The following is a 27,497-nucleotide window of genomic DNA, read 5'->3' as shown; positions in this document are numbered from 1 at the left end:
AATCTCCCTAATGGATCTGCCCATAAGAGAGCCTGGTACCAGTGAATCTCGGACCGGAAGTCAGGCTAAGGCTAGGGAAGTCCTAATCGAAACAACATCAGGGATCCGGAGTGCCACAGTGGTGACTCCAGAGGAACTAGATAGATGGACTAAAGAAACGGACCGAGAAACTTCCCCGCCCAAACCTTTGGACATTTACCGGCTAAGGGTAGAAATGGAGGAATTAATGGCCGGAAATGTAGGATTAGACAGATTAAATACTCTTAACGAAGAAGAGTTGCTGTTTATCAGCAAAAGCCTTACCCGGAATACTAGAGTGCTCCATGAAAAACTAATGGACGCTGCTGCGGACATGGGAATTGATGTAAGTCGATCCAAAGTCTTGCAGAAACCTTATAGGGCAGAATTCTCAGATAAGGATTTAGAAAACATGAATGTGTCAGGAAAGAAAACTCAGATAAAGGAATTGCTGAACATACTGCAGAAATCAGGAGATCTGGATAAATGGAAAGCCAGGTGGGCAAAGAAAAAGGAAGACAGTAGGTTGAAACCAAAAGCTTCCGAATTCGTGTTGAAAGAAGTAGGCCAAGCAGAAAAACTGTGTCCCATGAGGGAAGTGCCAGGTGGGAAATATGTACATGTCCCGTGGTCCCGGCAAGACATTGTGTCGTTTACCAACAACTTCCCAAGATTGAGGGAGAAGCCAGTGGAGTGGTATAGGCAGGTGGAGCGGTTTGTGAAAGTCCAAAAATGTCTCCTGAAGGACCTGGATGGGTTCTTTGACATTGTAGTTCCTGTAGATTTATGGACTGATTGCAAAATAGCCATTAATTGGCCCAGTGAAGAATTACCAAGGGACTCCCGAACTGGAGCTCCTTCCCCAGATGTAATGAGGAAATATGACCAAGTCATACAATACCTAAAAGACAAGGTACCAGCGAAGGAAACAGATTGGACTTGAATAGATAGAACTACCCAGGACCATAATGAAACGGTGCATTCTTATTATGAAAGGCTTTTGCAGGTATTCAAGACCTACAGTGGAATCGATAATATTGAAATGAAGGATATGACTCATTTCATTTATCGATTTGTGTTGTGGTTGAGACCGGAAATATCCCAGTGGATTAGAGATAATAAAATCTGTTGGCAGGGAAAGCCCATAGATGATGTCCTCAAGTACGCTAAGTACTGTGAGGATGAAATGGAGAACAAAAAGAAGGCCCTTAAGGAGAAAGTGATGTGGGCACAGGTGAAATTGGCTGAGCAACAAGAGAAACAGTTAAATAAAATGAATAGCAATGTTCAAAACACTAACCCGGGGGGGGGGGGGGCGGGGGAGGGAAACCTCGAGTAAAAATGAGTAAGGAAGAGGCTAAGAAGAAATTTCCCTGTCACGGGTGCGGGCAGATAGGGCACTGGAGAGACGAGTGTCCACATTTGCAGGCTGGTAATGCCCCCATAAATGGTTTAAATCCACAGGTGCAGAAAGAGGGGCCACAAAAGAATCAGCAACAGGTAAATCCACCTCCATTGCCTAGAGCTCCTAGACCTAATTATAAGAATCAGGCTCAACAGAATGAGAGGGTTGAAGTATGGGAAGGACAGAATGAGAGAAATCCGGCAACCTCACAATTCCTGCTAAATGATACATTCCTCTGTGATGAACAATACTGACGGGGCCTGAGGGGGGAGGAAGGGGAGTGCGTGCTTGGCGCATCCCTACCGGTAGACCAGACAGGGCCATACATTGAAGGAAAGGTTGAAGGAAATGATGTCACCTTTCTGTTGGACACTGGTGCTACCCGTTCGACTGTGAGAACAGCGGACGTTCCTAACCTACCCCTCTCGGGAGAAGCAATCCAAGTTGTTATCAAACCAGATAATTAGCACTCCTGTAACTGAACCCATGGAGATTTCTTTAGGGAATTTCAAAGAAATGCACAGATTTGTGGTCTGCGATTCCAGTCCAGTGAATCTACTGGGACGTGATTTGTTGTGCAAAATGAATTGTACCATCTTTTGCACACCAAGGGGTGTTGAAATTCAGACCCCAGATGAAGATGGCCTGTAAAAACTAATGTTGCTAAAGCCTGATACAGCAGTTAAAGCTCTGACCATTCATGACTTACCTGAAGAACTCCAACAAATGGTGATACCAGAGGTGTGGGATTTCACCGGGAGAGATGTAGGATTAATGGCAAATGTGGACCCAGTTGAAATAGCCATTAAACCCAATGCTACCTACCCGAAAACTAGACAGTATAAAATGAGTGCAGAGGTGAAAGCTGGAGTCGCACTCGAAATAAACAGATTATTGGAGGCAAACATAATACAGGAAGTAATGAGCAGTCCTTGTAATTCACCCATAATTGGAATTAAAAAGCCTAGCGGAAAGTACAGGGTAGTGCAGGACCTGCGAAAGGTAAACCAGATTGTTATACCCTGCTGTCCCATTGTGCCAAACCCTGCAGTGATCCTGTATCAGATTCCTTGGAATGCAGAATGGTTCACTGTCATAGACTTATGCCACACATTCTTTTCCATCCCATTGCATCCAGACAGCAAATTTCTTTTCTCATTTGAGTTTGACAGTCATGTCTATGTCTGGAATCGTGTCCCTCAGGGGTACACAGAAAGCCCCTCAATCTTTAATCAGATTCTAAAAAGATGCCTTGAATCTTTAGTTCTACCGAAGGAGTCTGTCCTTGTTCAGTACATAGACGATCTTCTAGTGGCGTCTAAAAGTCAGAGTGACTGTGTTACTGACACCGTTGCCCTGCTGAATCATTTGGGCAGAGGAGGACATAAAGTATCCCCTGACAAGTTACAGTTTTGTAAGAATTCAGTGAAGTATCTGGGACACCAAGTAGAGAAAGGAATCAGAAGAGTTACTTCAGAAAGAATTAGAATAATTCGAGACATGGAATTACCCAGAACCCAGAAGGAAGTCAGAATGTTCCTAGGGGTTGTGGGGTACTGCAGACAGTGGATTGTGGGATTTGCTGTTCTAGCCAAACCTCTGATAAAAATGACCAAGAAAGGGGCAGATGATCCAGTTAGTTGGGATGATGAAAGCATGACAGCCTGGATAAAATTGCGAAACTGTCTGTGCTCTGCTCCTGCACTAGGCATGCCTGATTACTCTAAGAACTTTGAGTTGTTCTGTGATACACGAGACAATTGTGCACTCTCAGTCCTAACCCAAGAGCATGGTCTGACTAGACGTCCAGTGGCCTACTTTTCAGCCACTCTGGACCCAGTGGCTGCTGGGCTTCCCGGGTGTCTGAAGGCAGTAGCTGCCACATGCACGAGTCTGGAACAGAGTGAAAACATTGTCATGGGACATCCTGTCACGGTTTATGTTCCCCATTCAGTTGTGATTCTGTTAACCCGAACCAAAACCCAGTACCTCACTCCTAGTCGGCTGACTAAGTATGAGAGAATTCTTATTGGTGCAGAGAATGTAATAATTTCCCAATGCAACATTTTAAACCCTGCAACTCTGTTGCCCCTCACCCAAAATGCAGAAGTGGAGGGCGAGATTGAGCATAATTGCATTGACTTGACTGAATTTAGCACCAAACCACGTCCTGATATAAAAGAAACGGCCCTTCCCATAGAGGACCTTGTGATGTTTGTGGATGGCTCTTGTTTGAGACATGAGGATGGGGGGTTGAGTGCTGCCTATGCTGTAGTCACACTGGAAACGACCCTAGAGGCATCCTATCTAAGTGAAATAAAGTCTGCCCAAGTGGCTGAGCTGATCGCATTGGCCAGAGCTTGCAAACAAGGGAAAAATAAACGAGTAACCGTATACACTGACAGTCAATACGGTTACGGGGTTGTTCATGACTTCGGCCAGCTGTGGTTACAAAGAGAATTCATGACTTCCTCAGGTACCCCTATCAGAAATGGAAAAGTGGTGCAAACCCTACTGGAAGCAATCCAGTTGCCCAAAGAATTGGCAGTAGTCAAATGTGCTGCTCACAAATCTGGTAATGACGATGTGACAGCCGGAAACAGATATGCTGACCAAATTGCCCAATACTGTGCCCGATACAAAATGTCCCTGAAAATCAAATTATGGGGGGGCGGAAACAGCTGCCAACTTATGGTGTTTGAGAATGTATCTACCTGGAAAGAACTGAGAGAGTTGCAGCAAGCAGTAGAGGAGGATGAAAAACACAGATGGGAGACTGAGGAATGTCAGCTCAGGGAAAGGGATGGTGTTGTGGTTGACAATACGGGTATGCCTGTGTTACCAGATAGCATGGCTGCCCCAATGGCCGGATGATTCATGGAGATACCCATATTGGAAGGGATGCAATGTGCCGTATGTTTGACAAGGTATTCTACAATTCAAAATTCAGGAATATCGCGGATATGCTTTGCCAAAGGTGCCTGGTGTGTCAGCAGTTCAACGCAGGAAAGAGGACTGTGGTAGAGCAAAGTACAATTGGAAAGGCAGAAGGTCCCTTTGTCAGACTACAGGCAGATTTTATACAGTTGCCTATGTGTAAAGGATACAGATATGTCTTGGTAATAGTTTGCCTATTCGCAAGGTGGGTGGAAGCATACCCAGCAAAGAAAAATGATGCCATTACTGTAGCCAAGTTGTTACTCAGGGAGCTAATACCTAGGTACGGTTTTCCAGAGACAATTGAAACTGACAGAGGTGGGCACTTTGCCAACGACATCTTAAAAGAGCTCTATACAGCATTCAAGATTGAGCCTAAATTGCACTGTGCATATCGTCCAGAGGCTTCTGGAATAGTCGAACAAGTGAATGGCTCTATAAAATCAAGATTGGCCAAAATGTGTAATTCCACAAAATTGAACTGGATAGAAGCTTTGCCCCTTGTCTTGATGGGATTTAGGAGCATCCCAAACCGAAAGACAGGCCTGAGCCCCCATGAAGTACTAATGGGAAGAGTGATGCGACAGGCATGGGTACCTGGACACAAACTGCTGAGTATTTCTGATGATTTGGTGCTAGAATACTGCAGGCAGCTGGGTGACCAAGTGCGTTCTATCTCTCACCAGATTGGGGAGACTGCTGTCGAATGGCCAACCACTCCAGCCCATAAACTGAGACCTGGAGATTGGGTGGTGTTGAAGAAACACACCCGGAAGAGTTGCCTTGGACCAAAGTGGGGAAAACCGAGGCAAAAAGGCTCAAGAAGAAAAGTGAACCCAGATATATAAAGAGACTGAAATTAAGATTGAAAACAGTAGAAGAGAAAATAGAAGACCGAAAAAGAGCTGCTAGTGAAAGACAACAGAAAGCAAGAACTCAGCAAAACAGACGCAGTACCAGAGTAAAAAGACTAAATAAAAACTATCGGAGTCCTGAATGGACCTATTTGGTGTTAGAAGAGATTGATGATACAGACGAGAGTGACAGAAGCGATCAAGATTCGATCGAGGATCAGAGTTCTGAAGTAGAAGCCCCACCTTGAAAAGTGAAACTGCGTAAGCCACTTGTATAAAGAAACAAAGAGGGGTTGGAAAGCCACCTGTAAGCAAAAATGTGATTCAAATGTAAATGGAAGACCTAGAGGGAATTGTTGTAAAACTTGCTGTAAGATATGCTTATGCATTGTAGCAATAGTTATAGTAATATGGATAGGACTAACAGTCTTTATACCCTTTATGATAAGTAAAGATACTAACCTGTACCCTACTAAACCGATGACCCCAGACCCAGAAGTTGTAAATACTGAAGAAACACCACGAAGTGTAGAAAGACGTGACAATTCAGTCAGCCTGAGACAAACACGACCTGACTTAGAAGCACCAGATGAGGAAGGACTACATTTTCACCAAATGAGAAACAGATCACATTTAAATGTCTTTGCAAATCTTTTAGTGCATTACGTAAAAGCTATGGAAATAGAAGATTGCTATGTTTGTATGAAACTACCTACTTCAGTAGCTGAAGGCGTGACCTATCACCATTTACCCCTGACCTATGGAATTTCCTGTAGTATATTAGCAAGCTTATTTTATAGAAGCACTTTACAGTACTACTATTCAAACACTGACGTGATTTTTTCTGAACTGCCTATTCGGGGACACCTGAATATTGTGCATGTCAGAAGTGAAGTGACTCGTTACATGGGAGAATACTTTCTGACTATAGGTGACATAGATTTGAATGAAGCTCGAAGAGATAATTTGACTTGCTCTTTACATGAGCAAGAGAAAATGTTTTTGAAAATGGCAGAAAAGAGAAGGGAGAGTTTCCAGAGAAAGGCCAATGATAAGAGACAGAAAACTCCTAAATGGGCTGAAAACATGGAGGGCACCTCAAATGGCGAAGCGAATCCTGCGCTGTTGTTGGATTTTGAACGAAAAGGGAAACTCTGTCTTCATAGAGAGAAGACTAGTTATTATAACAATGTATTCATCGGTTCCAGTGAATGCAAACATAATTACAAGGTAATTGGAGGTTGGGGTTTCAAAAATGGGTCAGAACCTGTGTTTCCCGGAATTTATTATATATGTGGGAACAAGGCTTATTTCAAATTGCCGGATCACTGGTATGGAAGCTGCTATTTTGGCATTGTCTTCCCGAAAATATACCATGTGAACAACGCCGCTGGAAGCAATGAAAATACTAATGGTTTAGTACGTAGTAGACGTGAGAGTGTAGGAGAAATTATAGGTGATATATTTAGTGCACTGATACCTGGAGTGGGAGTGGTTCTGAATACTCACCGTATCTGCAAATTGTCTACAGTAGTGGATCGGTTGTCAACTGACACTGCTGCTGGATTCCTGCTGGTCAATACTGAAATGGTTGCGATCAGATCAATGGTTTTACAGAATCGCCTTGCTCTTGATACCTTATTGGCAAAAGAGGGCGGAGTCTGCAGAATGTTGAAGGCGCAACATTGTTGCACTTACATTCCTGATAAGAGTGTAGAAATTAAGAAATATGTACAAAACATAACTAATTTGGAAAAAGAACTCAAACCACTGGAGGTTGATAGTGCCTGGAAGAGACGGACTGATGGTCTCTCCTCTGTAGGTAGTTGGTTTACTAACATAGGCCGCAGTCTCGTGGGAAAAATACTGATGCCAATAGCTGGAATAAGTCTGATTGTGTTCATTATAATAATTTGCTGCAAATGTCAAAAGTGTAGGAAGAAGTATACAGTGAATAAAAGAGGGGTCAAACGAAATATTGACAAACTTGGAATTAGAGGAGTTAAGAAACCAGATTTATAAGAAGGCCAAAGGTTTCCATCCCAATAAGGATGCTGAAAAGAGGCTTAACAACAAATTTGTCGAGATAGAAATGAGTGAGATGTGAGAAAAATTGAAGTTGGCATCTGTTTCCATTAATAGTGATGATAGTAAATATCATCAAAGAGGGGATTGATGGAGCAAGGATTCGCACGAAAAGCGACTTGTTCACATTCATGAACCTCGTTAACTTGTAATAGTACTAAACAATCCTGTTTGTCATTAATATTGCACTTTTACAGTACACGCGGGTGTCCTAGAGATGCTTGCATATGTGTTTATTAATCGTAACTCCGCTTGCATACTACAGAATGGCCGCTTCGCAGAAATTCAGTCTGGGCATGCGTCGGTCATACCCATGTGATGTGACCCACTCGCAGATTTGGAGGGAGAAGTTCGCTCATGCGCATTGTAGCTGACATGGCCGCTTGTCTATAATCACGCGTTCTGCTTGCCCATGCTGCTTTGCATTTCTATCTATTCCTGCTTAATCATTAATCGCTATAGTTATTATGAAGTAAGGGGTGCAGTGTAGATTATCATGGTGTACAGTGTACTCTATTTTTCTGTGATATTAATTTGTTTTCGCTTACTTTTCATGTACCGCGTATTTGGGGCCTGGGAGTGGGGAACGGCGCCATCTTTGAAACCTCCTACAACCCTGTCACGTGAAGAGGGAAAAGCCGAACCGCGCAGAAGCAAGGCTAAGCCAGCTGGCTCCTGAAGCTGAGATGCGCCTGAGAACATCTTCCATGCACTGGGAAGAGAATTCGGCTGTACCTAAAATTGTTACAAATGTATATTCTTATGTGTGCTCTATTGTTTTACACCTTTCTCATACCCTGGGAACTGGAATGTAAGGGGTGGGTACTGAAAAATAAATATTAAGTATGGGAACCCAGAATTTTAGGTGGTGACTATGACCTAACCACCTCTGCTGACCAATCGTAAGTTGGGACCTTGTCACTTGCAACATTTGTGGGTGGTCTGGGGACCCAAAAGGGGTATAACTAGCCTAGTTTAGTTAGGGAAAGTTGTCCGACTTGTCCGAATAGCTGACCTGTCACTGACCCCACGACTCTATAGGTGATTGATACAGAGAGCTGCGGAGCGCTCTGTCCGAATTTTTCACAAACTCCAAGGGGTGGAAATAGTCTTAAGTGCTGGCGAAGCACTTTGCTGGGAGATTCGAGAACCCAATCGGGGTTACTGGCGGATTCCGTGCAGTGAGGGGGTAGCGCAGGCGTTGCATCCGAAGCTGCAGGTGTTGGTCGTGCCCTTTGGTGAGCCCAGTCCTGACCCAAATCCTGAGGGGTATCCTGTCCTGATTTTCCGTGAGCTGTACCTGCTCACCTACTGATGTCCTAAATCCTTGAGGGTCCTTGTCCTCGTCTTTCCCGAAGCTGACCCGTGGCCAGGGTTAGTCCTCATTCCTGTCCTAGGTAAATATACCTGTGGGTGTCCGTCTACTATCCTTTCCTCCAGCTCTTTAATAAAGCCTCTATGCCCATGATATTCTCTCTGTTCTCTCTATTGATGCAATTGCAAATTGTTTGTTAGCATGTTCCATTTTTCCCTTTCCTGTAGGACATATTGAAACTGTTTTTGCTAAAATAAAGTGTGGTGAATATTTAGGATCTAAATTAGATAGACTAAGATTAGGGTTTGAATCACTTATAGGCTATAGAAATTCACTGACTAATGTGTTTTACATTTATCGTCCCTAGTTTAAGCCTGAAACTGAATAGCATGTTCCCTGTTACCCTTGCCCAATAGAGTCTTTTTTGTCCTAAATGGTGTTTCCTCTTATTCATAGTTACATAATTTTTGTGATTCTGCTTATTAATGTGTTTATCAGCATTTGCCTTATACTTTTGTCACTTTAAACTTACATTCCTATATAAAGACTTTAAAACGCCTCAGGTGTCTGTGGTCATTTGGATAAAATACAAAAGTGATGTTAAATGAATAGACTAAGTGATTAAGAATTACCTTGTTGCCTGTCCTCAAACAGCTCCTGATCCATCAGGAAGAGCAAGTACCTGTGGTAAGTCAGGTGCTATGGTAGTAGTGTTACAGGAAACACACATAGAATACTGATAGTGGCGTGTAAACTCACTCAACTCACAAAATTGTATTTCGAAAATCACGTCTTGGGCCCGAGTGCGTGAAAATCTGGTAAACTCCGAGCCGGGTGACCTGCGCGCTCTATCACTAGCGGCGCAGTGAGTTGCTCAGGCTCCCGTCCACCACCCTGAGAATGAATACCCAGTCTCCCCCGTCACTCGCCTGTTGCCGCGGTCCCCTGTGACCGTGGTATTGTGAGATCCCGACTCCTCTGGTTCCTTCAGGGGGCCGGTCTCGCTCGCGTTCTCTGGTGTCTTTTCGGCGTCTTCTCGGTCAATCCTCCTCGTGGCGTCCTCGCTCTTCTCCTCCTGCTCATCAGTCTCCGGCTCCTTCTCACCACCCGCCTTCTCAGTACACCCGGCCATTTGTGTCCATAAACCGCATGACGTTTGGCCTGGTTGTTCCCGGACGTCTGCAACGTCAACTCCACTAACGGTTTGGTCCAGCCCGGTGGTCATCTTGGGTTGGGTCGCGGCGACGGATCCCTCACACTGCACAGTATACGTTATGCCCTAGGGGCCTAAAAAAACCTATACTAAAATAGTGGTATAAGAACCACGAGAAAATTAGAAAGCAGGCCTGGGGCCTGTGGAATCGCTGGGGCTACTCTAAACAACCAAAGGTTAGGAAGTAGGAGGCCCACGGGAGACGCGTGCAGTGTCTAAACACAATTAAAGAAAAGGGGTAACACTGTGTCCCTCAGAACCTGGGTAATTAATGGTTAAGCATAAGAATGGTTCTGTTGGGTAAGACACATTACTTTGAAGCTGCTTATTAATGCAATCAAGAAAAGGCGCTCTCTAATACACACATTAATCGAGAAATAAATGCTCAAATAAAAGGACATGAGATCAAGAGATTATATTATGCAATTTATATCAGAATTACTTCATTCAATGATAACATACAATGCATGATAAGACCGTCAGAATTAGTGTCAAGGTGCAATTATGTGCCAAATGCTGATTTGCAGCCAAGAATTCCTAGTGTTCCTATTTGGATCCTGGTGGTTCTGGACCTATGACAAGCGTCGACGTTTCGACCCTCATGCGCCCCAATGGGTGGTCGCTGCGGGTCTTTCTCAAGACAGGGTTGTGGGTGAGTAAATGATGACAGTTTGTGCTTCAGACCGGGAAGACCTACTCACTAATGTCACATAATTGCACCTTGACACTAATTCTGACGGTCTTATCATGCATTGTATGTTATCATTGAATGAAGTAATTCTGATATAAATTGCATAATATAATCTCTTGATCTCATGACCTTTTATTTGAGCATTTATTTCTCAATTAATGTGTGTATTAGAGAGCGCCTATTCTTAATTGCATTAATAAGCAGCTTCAAAGTAATGTGTCTTACCCAACAGAACCATTCTTATGCTTAACCAGTGTCTAAACACAGCCGCAGGATACCATTGACTTTCTATGGGAAATTAAGAAGTTACAAATTTACAATTTAAGGACACTTCCGGATGGACTACGATGGAACCCTTTTAAACTAGGACACTTTGAGAGTCAAGACCCACGGGAGCACCGGAGTACTCGTGTTACCTCATCCAGGGAAGCCGGGTGCATAGGTGTCTTTCCGTGTCGGGTTTCGTCGTCGTTTTCAATGGAGAGCTGCAAAGAAGTGCTGCAGGCGACCAGAGGAAAAGTGTCCGGGTGTATCCAAGGGTGTATCGAAGATCTGTAGAACCTGAAAGCAGAAGGGACAGAGTCTGGGTCACTTGCCAGTGACCAGGGCGGCGATAGAAAGATGCCACCAGATGTCGGGTGATTTCAGGTGAAGATGTGAAGTTTGTCTCTTTAGCCACGAAGACCAGGAAGCGTTGATGATGACCAGGAGCTGGATTCGAGCTGTCCCACAAAGGATCTAGTTGACTGCGGTGTCGGTATCCGGACTGGACCCAACAAGCCTTGGCAAACGCAACCCACACAGGATGTTGAGATTGGCTTTGGTGCAGACCAGCAAAGTCTGAGGAACTTCTCCTTTGTAGGGAAGTTGGAGCAAGCCTGGAGCAACCAGGAAAGCAGGTTAGATTCAAAAGAAAGTCTTCGGGGGGGCTCACTAGCCAACGGACTAGGAACTGCGAAGAAGCGTCGAGCTGAAATGCAAAAGTGGGGCCCATGGGTCACTCGTGGCGTGGGGGCCTCTGAGCTTCGGTGCAAATGGTGCTCGGCTCTGGGGCTTCAAGCACCCCAATGCACGACTTTGAGTTACCTCGTGAAATGAGTGCAGCTTGCACAATTTAGGATGTCCAGGAGTTCCGGTCCCACGTCTCTCGTGTCCGTCACGGGTCTCAGCTTTGTTGTGAGCAAAGATCGGGGTCAGAGATGTCTGGAAGTCTGTGTCCTGTGTTGCAGATTCTTCGGGATCCGGCGGGCGCCTCAAAAATGCGGAACGGCAAAGTTGCTGTTGGTGCCTGTTTGAACAGGGTGGTCACTCCTTGACCACAAGGGAGATGTCTTCCATCTTCGAGTCGAAATGGAATGTCGAAGGTCCAGGATTTATGTTTCAAAGTTTCGTCCAGGGTAATCTAAAGTCCTAGTGACTGGGTTCCTGGCTATTCCGAGCAGACCTCTAATTCCTTCCTGCACTCGTTCTGGTCTCGACCCTCAGTCCTCAGCGTCAAGACGCTTCCGGGCATTCACTGCGCTTTATAAATTTAAAAATCAATCTATACTTATACTAAGTTTAGGGGCTGGACTACCCTTAAGGTCCCTCCTATGGGTGGACCTGGGAAGGCGGTGGTTACACTCCTTTCCCTTTGTCCAGTTTCGCGCCAGAGCTGGGGCAGAGTGCCCCAGCAACCGTTTTGAACTGGGAAGTGCATGGAGCACCTTGTGTGCCCCAGGCAGTGTCTGGAAAGCATCCACTGAATGCAGCCCTCCCTGCCCCAATACACAAAAGCCTGTCTGGGGAGGTGCCAGCACCTCCTTGGACAGTAAATCTATTGTCCAGGCCTCCCCTGCCGGAGTTTCCTCCAGCAACGGGAGGTCAGACTCGTGTCTGTGGCAGCAGCATCCATTTTGTGATGCTGAGGCTCTGTTTAACTTTAACCGGGTATACCAGTAACTACATGTCTTCTCCATCTAGAAGGGTGGAATGCTACCCCCGCCGCCAGGACTGGCAGGGGGGGACGATAGTATTCCAAAGTGTTTGACACCTTACACGACATGCATTTTTTGATAAATCCAAACCAAAGTTAGCATTAACCGCAAGGATTATAATGTACTTAAGAGTATATGGTATGGCTATATCATAGAACAGCTATAAGGAGATGGTTCCGAAAGCTGCAGAGGGGCTCAGCTCAGGCTAGGGCACCCTCTCACATAAAACCAAGCACTCTGCCTCCAGGATTGTCAAGGCCTGCCATAGGAGTGACTTATAGGTGTATATGTGTCTATATGTATATATAGATATAGGTATACTATATCTAAGTAAGGGGTGATTACACACACCTTACCCAGGCTGTGTGAACAGGCCTGTGGTGTCAGTTTGGAAGGCAAACCAGGGGTGGCACAATACATGCTGCAGCCCCTGGTAGGCCTAGGGTGCACCTATGCCCTGGGTACCTAGGGTACACTATACAGGGGGTCACAAGGGTGACCCAGTACCCAATCTGGTATATACCTAAAGTACATGGTATCAATTTAGAGAGAGAACAGCTTGGCTGTGGGCCTTATTATCAGGTCCACAGCCACACTAAAGTCGAAAAACCAGAGAATCACAGCAAAAAGTGGGGGCAACCATAGGAAGCAGACCCTACTCTCATACACACACACCCCCTTCAAACGCAGGGATATTAAACTAACCTTGACCAGTTGAGTCTTCATGGTCTAAATGGAAATATCTGGAGAGTCCATTTGCATTGGCATGGTTACTCCCAGGTCTATGTTCCACTGTAAAGTCCATCCCCTGTAGGGAAATGGACCACCTGAGCAATTTGGGATTTTCACCCTTCATCTGTTTTAGCCACAAGAGGGGATTATGGTCTGTCTGATCTTTGAAGTGAGTACCAAACAAGTATGGCCTCAGCTTCTTCAGGGCCAAAACCACAACAAAGACCTCCCTCTCAATAGCTGACCAACATTTCTCTCTAGGGGTCAGCCTTCTGCTAATAAAAGCTACTGGCTGGTCTTGACCATCTTTATTCAATTGTAATAGCACAGCCCCTACCCCCAACTCAGAAGCATCTGTTTGAACAATGAATTCTTTGGAATAGTCTGGACTTTGCAGAATTGGTGCAGTGCACATGGCCTGCTTCAGGTCATCAATTGCCCTTTGACAGCTGACTGTCCACTGAACATTCTTAGGCATTTTATTGGAAGTGGAGTCATTAAAGGGTGTCACTATGGAACCATACCCCTTGACAAATTTCTTGTAATACCCAGTCAGGCCCAAGAAAGCTCTGACCTGAGTCTGGGTGGTTGGAGCAGTCCAGTCAATTTCAATTTCAATAGTTCTTTATTCGGTATTTAGAAAATACCATAAAAGTACATGTTAAACAGTTAAAATCCATAAAATACAATTCATGTGCCACTAATTAAAAACAATTGACCAGAAATGCTTTCAACACCGCCCTCTTGAGTTCCTTAGCCTTACAGAAACCTTAATAAAATTCATAATGCAAAACAGAGTATGAGGATCATTGGCCCTTTGCAAGAACAGTAAAGCGACCTTGGCGTGTTTAAACTTTGCCTGTTTTAAAATTCCTAATAAAAAACTGTGCCTAGGTAGAACATAAAATGGACATAAGAGTACAAAATGAAGGGTATCCTGCGGACTTGCGGAGACCTATTGTCGCAGCCGCAGGTACCCTTCTGCTCAACAGTTGAAGTAAAACCAACGACCCCGCCGCCGCCAGAGCCAACCTGCACGAAGGGATGAAAGAGGTAGCCGAGTGGATGACGACCAGCCGCCTGAAACTGAACTCGGACAAGACGGAGGTCCTCATCCTGGGCTCCTCACCCTCCGCCTGGGACGACTCCTGGTGGCCTCCCGCCCTGGGCACCGCACCCAAACCGACAGACCATGCACGCAACCTGGGCTTCATCCTGGACTCCTCCCTCTCCATGACCAGGCAAGTCAACGCCGTCTCCTCGGCGTGCTTCAACATCCTACGCATGCTACGGAAGATCTTCTGGTGGATCCCCACCGAGACCAGGAAGACCGTCACCCAGGCCCTCGTCACCAGCCGACTGGACTACGGCAACGCCCTCTACGCCGGTACCACCGCCAAGCTCCAGAAGAGACTCCAGCGGATCCAGAACGCCTCAGCCAGACTCATCCTCGACATCCCACGAACCAGCCACATCTCCGGACATCTGAGAGACCTGCACTGGCTCCCCGTCAACAAAAGAATCACCTTCCGCCTCCTCACCCACGCACACAAAGCCCTACACGACCAAGGCCCGAGCTACCTCAACAGCCGAATCAACTTCTACGCTCCCAAACGCCACCTCCGATCAGCCAACCACGCCCTCGCCGCCGTCCCCCGCATCCGAAGAGCGACTACAGGATGAAGGTCCTTCTCCTACCTGGCCGCCAAGACCTGGAACTCCCTCCCGACCGACCTGCGCCTGACCCAAGACCACCTCTCCTTCAGGAAGAAGCTGAAGACCTGGCTGTTCGAGCAGTAGCGGCACCCCCCACCCCCAGCGCCTTGAGACCCTACGGGTATGTAGTGCGCTCTATAAATGTCATTGATTGATTGATTGATTAAAACCTGGTGGGTCAGCCAGTATGTGATGTAAAAGGTTGAGCCTAAAACGGGTCATTAAAAATCTGTCCTGTGCATTGTAAATGAGGGCGAGATAAGATTCCATTCCTTCCTCTGTTTTCAGTAATCTATAAGCTCCAACTGTGAGTTTGCGTTCTTCTACAGCCACCCTGCGTGAAGCTGCCAGTTCCCCAAAAAATGTTTTAACTCTCAATTTATCTTGGGGAGTAATTTCCATGGGGTTAGTAAAAAGATTCTTACAGCCAATTCCCTCAAGTGTAAACTTCACATATTTTAGCCAGGGAATACTGATTCCTTTGTCCCTTTTCAGACAGTCTGTAATAATTTGTCTGCTTAGATCTGCATCAGTGTTAGTCCAGATCTTCAGCCAGGCAATAAGAGGTCTAACCTTTATCAGGTTCTCAATGTATGCCCTTCCTAACTCTTCATGAACAATATAGGCGGGGATACTTTGCGGAGTTTTGAGTACCTTTCTAAAGTATTTGTTCTCCTCTGCCTTTAGCTGCTGGGTATTTACAAAACCCCAAACTTCTGACCCATATGACACTTTAGAGCAACACATTGAGCTATATAGGTTCATAACTTGTTTGGGCGACCACCTTCCCAGCCTACGTCCGTAGTTCATTATCGCCCCGGTTGAGGCCACCAGTTTTGAGCGTCGCTCTTCCACTAGAAGTTTGAAGTTTAAAAACCCGTCAAATTACAAGCCTAAGTAGGAAAAGGACTGAACCTGCCCTAAGTTATGAGTGCCTATCTTGTAAGAAAACTTCTTGCAGGGTTTGGATCCTGTCAGCATAACGTAGGACTTAGCCAGGTTTGCAGATAAATCTATGGTATCCATAAAACTAACAAACCCGTCAATCAAACGCTGGAGTACCTTAGGGGTACGGGCTAAAAGCACCGGGACAGGGCGGGAACCTACTTGGGGGGAATCAACTCCAAATTTGCCTAATTCCATATCTAAATTATTGATATATAAGGAAAACAAAAATGGAGCTAAGATACATCCCTGCCTGACCCCACTGTTGCATGGAAAAGGTAATGTGGTACCCCCTTCCGAGTTGAAGTGCACTTTGGCAGAGGTGTTCCAATGCAGTCCTCTCAGTATATTAACTAAGTCATGTTCAACCCCATATCTAGTCAGCAGGGCCCACAGCTTCTCTCTATTAACATGATCGAAAGCAGCAGTGAGGTCCATGAACCCTAGGTATACTGCCTCATTACTGGCTAGGGTGTATTTTGCCACCAGAAGATAGAGGTTCAGGCACTGATCCATTGTTGACCTTCCCGCCCTGAACCTGTATTGCGTGTCAGTAATAATTTGATGTGCTTCGGCCCAATTCGTAAGGCGATTGAGAACCACTCGACCCAACACTATGGCTGTTACATCGATCAAGGATATCGGTCGGTAACATTGAGGATTGTCCCGATTCCCTTTTTTAAAGATGGGGACTATTGTTGCGGATGACCAAGAATGCGTGAGGCCAGATACCACCACCGCGTTTAGAACCCTCGTAAGGATGGGGGCCCACAACTCCACCTTACTTAAGTAAAGGTCAGGGGGTATACCATCTGGGCCTGGCGCTTTATTTTTGGATAAACCCTGGATGGCCCCCACTACTTCCTCCAGTTTAAACTCAATCGTAACTACCCACCGCGGGCCCGACCCTTCATCCTCATTATTTTCAGCAGTGTGGTTATATACATTTTTTTAAATGGTTATGCCATTGTTCTGGCAGGATAGTGGTGCCAATCTCTGGGGCGTTGGTGTCCTGGAAACATGGGTTATTTATAATTTCCAGAACTCTGTCAGATCCCTTCTATCAGCTGCCTCCCTTAAGTCCTCCCAGGCTTGAGTTTGGATGGAATATTTCCTGTATTTAAGTGCCTTTTTATATGCGAGCCTACATTGTGCGATACGTGACTTGTCCTGGGGTAAGGTTTTCAGGTTTTCAGTCATCAAATGCCTTTTGACAGCTGACTGTCCACTGAACATTCTTAGGCATTTTATTGGAAGTGAAGTCATTAAGGGGTGTCACTATGGAACCATACTCCTTGACAAATTTCCTCTACCCAGTCAGGCCCAAGAAAGCTCTGACCTGAGTCTGGGTGGTTGGAGCAGTCCAGTGCATTATGGTCTGGATCTTGCTCTGCAATGGTTGAACCTGGCCTCCATCTACAAGGTGGCCAAGGTATACAACCTGGCTCTGCCCTATCTGGCACTTGGTAGCCTTGATAGTTAGGCCTGCCTTTTGCAGGGCCTCCGAAACATTTTCCAGGTGGATCAGGTGATCTTCCCAGGTGGAGCTAAAGACAGCAGTATCATCTAGATAAGCTGCACAGTAGTCACCCAGGTCTGAGAGGACTTGGTTCACCAACCTTTGAAATGTGGCAGGTGCATTTTTCAGATCAAAGGGCATTACCACAAACTGATAATGTCTACCAGGGGTTGAAAATGCTGTCTTTGGCGTTGCATCATCAGCTAGTCTGATCCTGCTGTTGCCAGCTGTCAGGTCAAATGTGCTCAAAAACTTGGCAGATGCCAATCTGTCTATGAGCTCATCTGCCCTGGGTATTGGATGGCGACCAAAGCGGTACAAAAGGGGCTGTACAAAAGGGGGGTGGTGATAGACGGACCATCTGAACCAATCAAACACTCACACCCAGTCAACAGATCTGGGTTTAATCCATCACTGTTCTTTAGCCCACTCCAGTTCAGACATGGCCATATGCAAATCAGTCTGACCCTGTGCCTCATGGGAACAGTCCAGCCAGAACTGCCAAGCCATGTCTTCCCTGGACCGGAAACAAGCTTCCGAGGACCGGTTTCTGGCATTTCAGCCGTCTTCAGCCCGGCTTGCTTGAACCCAGTGGGAAAGTGAGCAAGGGACTCACGTCTGAGCATACCCTGCCACACTTATGGCGAACAAAGCGGTACAAAAGGGGGTGGTGATAGACGGAGCATCTGAACCAATCAAACACTCACACCCAGTCAACAGATCTGGGTTTAATCCATCTCCGTTTTTTAGCCCACTCAGCCACCCCAGTTCAGACATGGCCATATGCAGTCTGACCCTGTGCCTCATGGGAACAGTCCAGCCCGAACTGCCAAGCCATGCCTGGGTATTGGATGGGCATCTGTCCTAGTGACAACATTGAGACCTCTGTAGCCAACGCAAAGCCTCATCTCTCTCTTACCACCTTGGGTGTGAGGTTTAGGCACTAGGACTGCTGGACTGGCCCAAGGGCTCTCTGAGGGTTCAATGACTCCCAATTCCAACATCCTTTGGACCTCTGTCCTGATACAGTGCTTGATATGATCAGGTTGCCTGTAAATCTTACTTTTAACAGACAGACTGTCCCCAGTGTCCACTTCTTTTTTAAAAATTTTATTTTTATAGAGTTTTATATAGCGCAACTTGACCCTCAACCAAATCGGGTATCAGAGCGCCTTACATAGCACCAGTTACGTTACATGAGGACATACATTCATTTTTGATAGGCACCGGGAGATTAAGTGATTTGCCCAGAATCAGAGACAGGATGTTCAGCGTCGTTACCGAGACTCAAACCCAGTTCCCCAGGTCCGAGGTCGAACGCCCTAGCCGTTGGGCCAACTCCTCTCCCTTCATTAGTGCACCAGGTAGTCTGACTTGGAGTCAGAGAAAACATATGTCTGTAGGCCTGCATAACTTGTCTGCAGTCCTGCTGCTGTTGGTCAGTGAGGCTGCCTGCCAGGGCTACACCATCAACTGAACCATCACCAGGGTTCTGAGAGAGCAGGTCTGGGAGAGGGTCACTCTCTTCCTCCTGTCCTTCATCAGTAGCCATGAGCAAGCCCATGTCTGCCCTGTCAACATATGGTTTCAGTCTGTTGACATGGAGCACCCTGTGGGGGCTCCTGGGAGTTCCAAGGTCAACCAAATAGGCTTTTTCTCAACAATAGTGTGGGGTCCACTCCACTTGTCCTGGAGAGCTGCTGAGGCCACAGGCTCCAACACCCACACTTTCTGTCCTGGCTGGTAAACAGTCAGCAGCCTTTTGGTAATGCTAGGCCTTTTGCAATTCCTGACTTGCCTCAAGGTTTTTGGATGCCTTTTTCATGTACTCTGCCATCCGGGAGCGGAGACCAAGTACATAGTCCACAATGTCTTGTTTGGGAAGTTTGAAAGGTGACTCCCATCCTTCCTTCACCAGACAAAGGGGTCCTCTTACAGGATACCCAATCAAAAGTTCAAAAGGGCTGTAGCCAACCCCCTTCTGTGGGACTTCTCTATAAGCAAACAAAAGGCAGGGCAGCAGGATGTCCCATCTCAGCATGAGAATTTTAGGGAGACCCTTAATCGTACCCTTTAAGGTCTTGTTGAATCTTTCAACTAGACCATTGCATTGTGGGTGGTAAGGTGTGGTGAACTTGTAGTTCACGCCACACTCCTTCCACATTGCAGTTAGGTATCCAGAACTGAAGTTTGCACCTCTGTCTAAAACAACCTCCTTAGGGAAACCCAATCTTGAGAAAACTCCCAGGAGGGCTCTTGCCACAACAGCTGCCGTTGTGGCCCTAAGGGGAATAGCTTCTGGGTATCTGGTGGCATGTGTCACTACCACCAGAATAAACCTGTGCCCAGAGGCTGTTTGGGGATCCATTGGTCCAACAATGTCAATCCCTGCACGTTCAAAGGGAACCCCCACCACATGTAGTGGTATAAGGGGGGCCTTTGTAGTGCCACCTGATTTGCCACTGGCTTGGCAGGTGACACAGGAGAGACAAAACTCCTTGGTGTCTTCTGACATGTGAGGCCAGTGAAAGTGAGGGACAAGCCTATCCCAAGTCTTGTTCTGGCCAAGATGTCCTGCTAGGCGAATATCATGGGCTAGTGTTAAAAGGAAGCCCCTGAATGCCAAAGGTATGACCAACCTCCTGGAAGCACCAGGCTTGGGGTCGCTAGCTTCTGAATACAGGAGCCCTTCTTCCCAATAAACCTTATGGGTCCCACTAGCATTTCCTGCAGCCTCAGCAGCAGCTTGCTGTCTGAGGGGTTCAAGAGAAGGGCAGTCCAACTACGCCTGCCTCGGATCTGCCCTGGAAGGTCCCCCTGTCCCAAGAAACTCAACCTGATGAGGCTCAAGCTCTTTTAGGACAGTTCTTTCCTGGGTCTCACAATCAGCTTCCTCAGAAGGCTGATCCTCTTCCTGAGGCAGGAGGGAAGGCACTGCCTTAACCCTACTGCTTCTCCTCCTGGTAGGCAACTGGTCCATTATTCCAGAATCCAGTGCCTGTTCAGTGTTGCAATTTTTGACCTGTGACCTAGTCACAGCAAGCACATGTGCTGAGATGCCTAGCATTTCTGCATTTGTCCTATACTCCACTTCAGACCAGGCTGAAGTCTCTAGGTCATTGCCAAGCAAACATTCTACAGGGAGGTCTGAGCTAACAACAAACTTCTTGAGGCCAGTTACCCCTCCCCAGGAGAAATTAACAACTGCCATACTGTGTGTGGTAGTGATGCACAAGTTGCTTACCTTCGGTAACGATATATCTGTAAGAAACAGTAGTTAGTATTAGATTCCTTACCTTAGAATATCCCCATGCAACAGACTGGATCCGGAAACTTTTGCGTAGCAGTTCCCCCTGCACGTCGGTAGGCGTCGTCTGCGGCTCCGCATCTGTCGTTGGCGCCGGGATGATGTCGCCGGAGTACTTAGACGCCTCCCTCGCGCGCTGACGTCAGTTCTTATACACAGCTTTTCCGCACCAGAAACAGAGAGCCATGATAAAAACCAACACTGGTGCCATGAAACTAGGGCCCTGAAACGGGATGACCTTAACCCTAGATATCGGTTCGCAGAATGGGGAGGATGGGTGGGGCGGTAAGGAATCTAATACTAACTACTGTTTCTCACAGATATATTGTTAATGAAGGTAAGTACCTTGTGCATCTGTTAGAAACAGGTTAATATTAGATTCCTTACCTTAGAATAGATACCCCAGCAATACCAACCCCGGTGGTGGGTCTGCGAACCAATAATCACACCAGAAAGACCGGGAGGACGGAACGGCCAAAGAAGCCATCCCTCCGGACTTGGCTGTCCAGGCAGTAGTGTCTTGCGAACGTGTGCAGCGAGGCCCACGAAGCTGCCTGAGAGATGTCCTGCAAGGGGACTCCCCGGCCCAGGGCAGTAGTAGCCTCCGTGGCCCGAGTGGAATGGGCCCTCAGCTCAACAGGAGGCTCCTTCTTAGCTAAAGAGTAGCATGCCTTGATACACAAGACGACCCACCGAAAGATGGTCCGGTTATGCACTGCCCGTCCCTTCTTAGCGCCCACGTAACCAACAAAGAGTTGGTCATCCACCCGGAACTGGCGTGTGCGATCCAAATAGAAAGAGAGCGCACGTTTTGGGTCCAGACGGTGGAGCTGCTCTTCCTCTTTAGAGGGATGCAGAGGCGGAAAGAAGGTGGGCAAGGTGATGGCTGCCTGATGTGGAAGGGCGTGACTACCTTGGCAGGAAAGAGGGCCTTGTCCGCAACACAACCTTGTCCGGATGGACAGAAAGGAAGGGAGGCTTGGATGAAAGAGCCTGGAGCTCACTCACTCTCCTGGCAGAGGTGATGGCAACCAGGAAAGCAGTCTTAAGGGTAAGAAGACAGAGAGGAGAGTTATGAAATGTCTCGAAGGGAGCGCACATCAGAAAAGTCAGTACAAGGTTGAAGTCCCACTGAGGCATCACAAAAGGAACAGGGGGGAACATATGAGTGATGCCCTTTAAGAACCTATTAACAACCAGGGACTTGAACAAAGAAGGTTGATCAGGTAGCCTTAAGAATGCGGAAAGGGCAGAAAAGTAGCCGTTGATAGTGCCCAGAGCAGAGCCCTGCTAGGCAAGAAAAGGAAGGAAGAGGAGAACCTCAGAAAGAGGGGCAGAGAGGGGATCCACAGCCTTTGCTGTGCACCATGCCACAAATTTGTTCCACCTGCAGGCGTATACCGACTTTGTGGAGGGACGCCTGGCTGCCAGAATCACATCACAAACTTCAGAAGGCAAGTCAAATGCCCTCAACTGTTGCCGCTCAATCTCCAAGCATGGAGGTGGAGACTGGACAGGTTCGGGTGGAGGACCGTCCCCTGCTGCTGCGACAGAAGGTCCACCTGAAGAGGCAGACGAATCGGGGGATCGACAGACATGCTGAATAGCTCGTTATACCAGCATCTTCGTGCCCAGTCCGGAGCCACAAGGATAACTTGAGCCTGGTCGCTCCTGATCTTCAGTACTCTGGGCAGAAGAGGTATGGGCGGAAAGGCGTACAACAGACCGCAGCTCTACTTGCCATGAAAAGCATCTCCGAGCGAGTGCCGCCTTGGAAATTCCAACGCGCAGAACTGATGACATTGCGCGTTCTCTTCTTTGGCGAATAGATCTAACCAAGGCTCTCCCCACTGCTGCAAGAGGTCTTGCGCCACGTCCGAGTTCAGACGCCATTCGTGATCCATCATGCACCGACGGCTGAGTTCGTCCGCCCTGGCGTTCAGGGAACGTGCCAGGTGTTGAACCACCAGGGTCACGCCCTGATGTTCCAGCCACTGCCAGAGGCGCAGAGCCTCCTGGCATAGGGTCCACGACCCCACCCCGCCCTGTTTGTTGCAGTACCACATGGCAGTGGTGTTGTCTGTGAACACCTGCACTACACTCCCCCGGACAGAGGGGAGGAAAGCCTTCAGTGCAAGCCGGATCGCCCGTAGCTCCAGAAGGTTGATATGGAGCCGGGACTCTGCCGGAGACCAAAGGCCTCTGATCTCCGCCTCTCCCATGTGGCCTCCCCAGCCCTGGAGGGACGCGTCCGTCACAACTACGTGCTCCGGTTGGGGTAGAGAGAGGAATCTGCCGCTGACCCAATGGCGGTCCGTGAGCCACCACTGCAACTGTCTTGCAGTGCCCTCCGAGATCAAGACATGGTCGGACAAGTTGCCCTGATGCTGGGCCCACTGAAACTTCAGCTCCCACTGCAGAGCCCGCATCCACCACCTGGGGTGATGCGCGAGAAGGATGCAGGAGGCCATCAGCCCCAGAAGCCACAGTGTCAATCTGACCGAGACTCGGGATAACGGCTGAAAGATCGGAATCAGAGCCTGAATATCCCGAACCCGCTGCTCGGGAGGATAAACCTGAAACTGCGCCGAGTCCAGAACCGCTCCGATGAAGAGGAGCTTCTGAGAGGGACACAGGTGTGACTTCGGCACATTGATTGAGAACCCCAGCAGGTGCAGGAGGTCGGCCGTAGTCTGGAGGTGGCTGACGACTGTCTGGGGCGAGCCCGCATTCAACAACCAGTCATCAAAGTAGGGGAAGACTGAAACCCCTTAACTGCGCAGATGAGCTGCGACCACCGCCATCACTTTCGTGAACACCCATGGGGCGCTGGTAAGGCCGAAGGGGAGCACGGTAAACTGAAAGTGCTCGTGGCCTACCGTGAACCGCAGGTAACGCCGGTGGGCCGGCAAGACGGGTGTATGAAAATAAGCGTCCTGCAAGTCCAACGCTACCATCCAGTCTCCTGGGTCCAGGGCAGCTAGGACCTGAACTAGTGTCAGCATCTTGAACTTCTCCTGCCGGAGGAAGCCGTTGCCGTTCCGCCGGTCCAAGATAGGGCGTAGGCCCCCTTTGCCCTTCTTGGGTACCAGAAAGGAGTGGGAGTAACAACCACACCCTACTTCTGGCCCAGGAATGCGCTCGATGGGCCCCTTGGCCAAGAGGGCCGTAACTTCCTCTCGTAGAAGTTTCAAGTGATCCCCCGACATGCGGTGGTACTGCGGTGGCATGGCTGGAGGGGTCACCTCGAAGGGGAGGGAGTAGCGCCTTCGGATGATTTGCAGGACCCACCTGTCCGATGTGACAGTGCGCCAGTGGAGGTGGCGATGGCGAACACTGCCCCTCACTGGCGTCACATGGGCCTGAAAGCTCGGACTAGGAAGGTTTTGAAGGCGGATGCTGGAGTTGCAGGTGTGGATTGGCCTCGCCGTTGTCCCCGACTGCCACCACAGCGGTTTCCACGTCCGCCACCACGCTGGACGGTAGTCTGCGGCCCATGGCTGGTAGGACGTGTGGGGGTGCCCCTTCCTTGGCCACGAATGGAGCGAAAGGCAGCCGTTTGCTGGCGCGGGCCAGAGAGGCCCAAGGACTTGGCCGTAGCCCTGGAGTCCTTAAAGCACTCAAGCGCATGGTCTGCCTTGTCGCCAAAGAGGTGACGGTCATCAAACGGCATGTCTATAAGGGTGTTTTGGACATCAGCCGAAAAGTTGGCAGACCTCAGCCAGACGAATCGCCACCGTCATTGCCATCGCTCTGCCCAGTGAGTCCGTGGTATCCATCCCACACCGGATAGAGTACCGTGCCGCATCTCGACCCAAGGGCTTGGGTGAGTTTAGTCCGGACCTCCTCCGGACATTGTGGCAGCACGTCTGCAACCGTGTCCCACAGACAGTGGGTGTAACGGCCCAAGAGGCACGCGGTGTTGACGGACCGCAACCCTAAACTCAGGGAGGAGAATACCCTTTTACTGTATTGCTCATACCTCTTGGATTCCCGATCAGGGGGAGCTGTCGGGAATGCAGTCTGGAAGTTAGAGGCCTGGATGACCAGGCTCTCGGGGGGGGGGGGGGGGGGTGGACAGAAAGCTAGGGTCGCCCGGAGCCGGGCGGTGGCGTCTGGCCATGTTCCTATCTACAGGCTGACCTGTAGCGGGCTTGGACCAAGTGCCCAGAAGAACGTCAGACAAGGCCTCATTAAACGGCAGCAGAGGCTCGGCCGAGCTTGCCTGCGGTTTAAGGACCTCAGTGAGGAGGTTAATCCTCACGGCCGCGACGGGGAGCTCCAGGCCCAAGGCCTTGGCCGCCCGCGTCAGCACCACACTATAGGCAGCCCCCTCCTCCGTAGCCACGGTAGGAGGGGAGACAAAACCAGTGTCCGGCGAGGTGTCCAGACCACTGGCCTCCCCTAGCTCACCTGTCCAGTCCTGATAAGACTGGCACTCCTGTGCCAGAGGATCCTCAGACCCCTCCCAATCCCCCTCGCTACCCATCTCCTGAGACTCCGCACCAAAGGATGGGGTCGGGTCATAGAAGTAGAAATCTTCTATCGGTGTCGAGAGCGGCGCCGTTGCGGCGCCGGACCCGAATCGAGGGAGGGATCGGGGACGGCGCCGCCCGGAGGCGGCGCCGGGGGCGACACCCTGGGGGCCGGCGCCAGTGAGGTCGTAAGGTCGACCGGCGACGATCCGGACCCGGATCCTGCGGGGGCCTGCGGCGTCGGGACCGAAGCACCCAACGGCGTCGGGGTCGAAGCACCCGACCCGCTTAGGCACTCAGTCGGGGCCGATGGACCCGAAGGCGCTGCGGAGCCCGACAGAGGAGTGAGCAACCTCATGGCCGTGAGGAAGGCCTCGATCTCCTCCGGCGTCGCGTTCTGCCCAGGGACCGACGGGTATGAAGCAGGCCGCGACGCCCGCGGCTCCGGCGGAGCCGCGAGGGCGGTGTTGCCCGAACCCCCGGCCGCGTCAAGCGAGCGTCAGGGGGAGTTGGAAGAGCCATGACGTCTCTTCGACTTCTTGTGCTTACCTGAGGACTTCGAGCCCGAAGACCGAGGAAGACTCCTGGAGCTATGGTGGCTCCGACCCCGCGACCGGTCCCTCGACCTCCTCGCGGACCGGGACTGCGAGCGGCGTGGGGCCGACTGCCGGAGCTCGAGTCGCTTGCGGGATCGCTCCCGCCTAGCTTTAGATGTCAGGGCCCGGCAGTCGGAGCAGGCCTTGTCGTCGTGGTCGAGGCCCAGGCAATGAAGACACCGGCGATGGGGGGCGGTAACCGACATCAGTCGGTCGCAGTCGGCGCAAGGTTTGAACCCGGGCATCCCTACCGGCACCGTCGGAGTCGTTAGACTTCGAAAAGGATAAAAAATGATTTGGATCTGCGCCTGCTGGCGCGGAAAAAAGAAGAACTGACGTCAGCGTGCGAGGGCGGCGTCTAAGTACTCCGGCGACGTCATCCCGGCGCCAACAACGCCGACGACGGACGCGGAGCCGCAGACGAAGCCTACCGACGCGCAGGGGTACTGCTACGCAAAAGTTTCCGGATCCAGTCTGACGCCTAGCGATATTCTAAGGTAAGGAATCTAATACTAACCTGTTTCTTTCAGATATTGCTAGCATTGGCCACTAGGCAATTTTCACCTAGTATGATCTGTTCAGGGTCCACAAAGCGGGGTGTCACCATTGTGACACTAGCACATGTGTCCCTGTAGGCCTGAGCCACTGTATTATTAATTATAGGAGTTTGTCTGTACTTGCCCAAGTTATTGGGACTCACAGTAGAGGACATGGCTATGTCCTCATTGTGAGAAGTTGGCCCGATATGCAACGTTCGCTATTCTAGCGACCGCTATGTATCGTTCCAACGACCCTTATGGTGTTTGGTTGTAAGTCAACCTATAGACCAGCTATCCTAGTAGCGTGGATACGAGCAGTCTAAGGCTAAAGACTCGAGAGGGCGCGTTAAGCCAGCTGTTTACCACACATGTACCCCTTGAACACCCAGTGAAAGGACACCACACAAGTGTTATGAAAATAAACAGTATATTTATTAAGAATCACAACAGCCCTGTACTCTTTATGAGGACAGGGTACTAAGCACAAACCAAATCTCTTTAGCAAATACTTCAAGTGCACAGTTAAAACAAGTGTCCGAGGACACGGAAAGGTTAAGGTCTCGGGCGGACCCGATAAGGCAAGTCGGAAGCGAGGGACTCGGGACCCTAGAGTAAAGAGGCTATGCAGGCACCGAAATGCCGAGTTACCTAGCCACGAGGGCTGCGGCTGCACAAGTCTTACAGGCGTCGGGGTCTTCGCTGACGAGCCAGGAGCCGGAAGAAAAGGAGTTGCTGGCCGGCGACCAGTGATGAATAGTTCGTAGAGATCCAAGCCTGGATCGGAGATTGATGAAACCTGAAAGCAGAGGGGACCAAGTTCGTACTACTAGCCAGTAGTCAGAGGGTACCAGGAAGGCACCGGTTGGCCGTCACCTCGACCAGGTGAGTGGGCGACGCTAGGCTCTGCAGTCTCACGGACCAGGAGGCGTTGTCGGCGACCACGGTGGAGGTGCGAGCTGTCCCACGAAGGATGATGCTGTCGGCGTCGCTGGGCCCAGGATGGGGCAACAAGCCTTGGCAAATCTCAGGGCCACGTGGTGGGCCTAAGATGGCGTCTTGAGTGGACCAGGAGGGTCCGGGGTGCTTCTCGAAAAGATGGAAGCAAGGGCCAGTCTGGAGCAACCAGACCAGCAGTGATGATTTTCGGATGTCGTCAAGGAAGGACACAAGCCAG

The sequence above is a fragment of the Lissotriton vulgaris genome, chromosome 12, assembly GCF_964263255.1.
Source record: "Lissotriton vulgaris chromosome 12, aLisVul1.2, whole genome shotgun sequence".
NCBI lineage: Eukaryota > Metazoa > Chordata > Amphibia > Caudata > Salamandridae > Lissotriton > Lissotriton vulgaris.
Note: the sequence above shows the minus strand (reverse complement) of the source record.